This window comes from Mesoplodon bidens, assembly GCF_964165515.1.
Source record: "Mesoplodon bidens genome assembly, chromosome: 5".
Lineage (NCBI taxonomy): Eukaryota > Metazoa > Chordata > Mammalia > Artiodactyla > Ziphiidae > Mesoplodon > Mesoplodon bidens.
In genome coordinates this window covers 12,430,228-12,431,355 of record NC_138161.1, presented here as the reverse complement: position 1 = coordinate 12,431,355, position 1,128 = coordinate 12,430,228, and the positions used below count along the sequence as shown (strand labels likewise).

At 45.9% G+C, this 1,128-nt stretch overlaps 1 pseudogene across 1 annotated transcript; it reads left to right on the top strand.

The window, feature by feature from the left end:
- The first annotated feature begins 328 nt into the window (after nucleotides 1–328).
- LOC308617483 (large ribosomal subunit protein eL31-like) lies at nucleotides 329–871 on the top strand (annotated as a pseudogene). Its single transcript has one exon. The product of its transcript is annotated as a large ribosomal subunit protein eL31-like (transcript).
- Nucleotides 872–1,128: the final 257 nt, after the last annotated feature.

The following is a 1,128-nucleotide window of genomic DNA, read 5'->3' as shown; positions in this document are numbered from 1 at the left end:
GACTGGAATGGGAAAGGCAACGGGAGGTCCTCACTGTAGCCAGGCTGGAGATAATGATGGCTTTTGGTGGAGGTGAGGGCAAGAAGGCAGGGGAGGGATATGAGGAGGCAGAAACAGCAGACTGAAAGGGAGAAACCTAGGCTACAGCCCAGGCTTCTGGCTTTAAACAGCTGGAAAGAAGCGGGTGCCATTTCTTTCTCTTCCTGCTACTGGGCAGCACCAGCTGATGGGGAATCGCTAAGGTTGTTCTACTGAAAACGTGAAATTGCCCCAAGCGGGCTGCCCTGAAAGGCCCCATTATCTTGACTGTACTCACTGCCCTGGAGGCCTTGGGTGTCCCTGAGGTCCTGAGCAGACACAGAGGTAGAGGCCTCATTATTGTAAGTCTTAATGGTTACTAAGAAATAAAAATCATTTTATAAAATAAAATCGCTTCCTTTCCAATCCCGGCTGGGCAGGATGGCTCCTGCAAAGAAGGTTGGCGAGAAGGGCCGATCCGCCATCAACGAGGTGGTGACCAGAGAACACACCACCTACATTCACAAGCGCATCCATGGAGTGGGTTTCAAGAAGTGTGCCCCTCGGGCACTCAAAGAAGTCTGGAAATTTGCCATGAAGGAGATGGGAACTCCAGATGTACGCATTGACACCAGGCTCAACAAAGCTGTCTGAGCCAAAGGAATAGGGAATGTCCCATACCGTATCCATTTGCAGTTGTCCAGAAAACCGAATGAAGATGAAGATTCACCAAACAAGCTCTATATGTTGGTTACCTATGTACCTGTCACCACTTTCAAAAATCTACAGACAGTTAATGTGGATGAGAACTAACTGCTGATTGTCCAATAAAGTTATAGAACTGCCAAAAAAACCCCACAAAACTATCTCGGCCCATTGAATTGACTGTAATTATTCAACCCAAACCAGGTCCTTCCTAGGACACGCGGTTGCAAAATGGCTTATATTGATTGCATCGTAAACACTCACATAATTTGACATAGTCTTTTATCAGCCTCCACTTTCAAGATAAGACCTTCAAACAGCATTATTTTTCAAAGAATTACAAGACTGAGGACATTAAAAAAAATCACAAGCAAAACTGACTGTTTAGAGCCAATAACCTGGGCA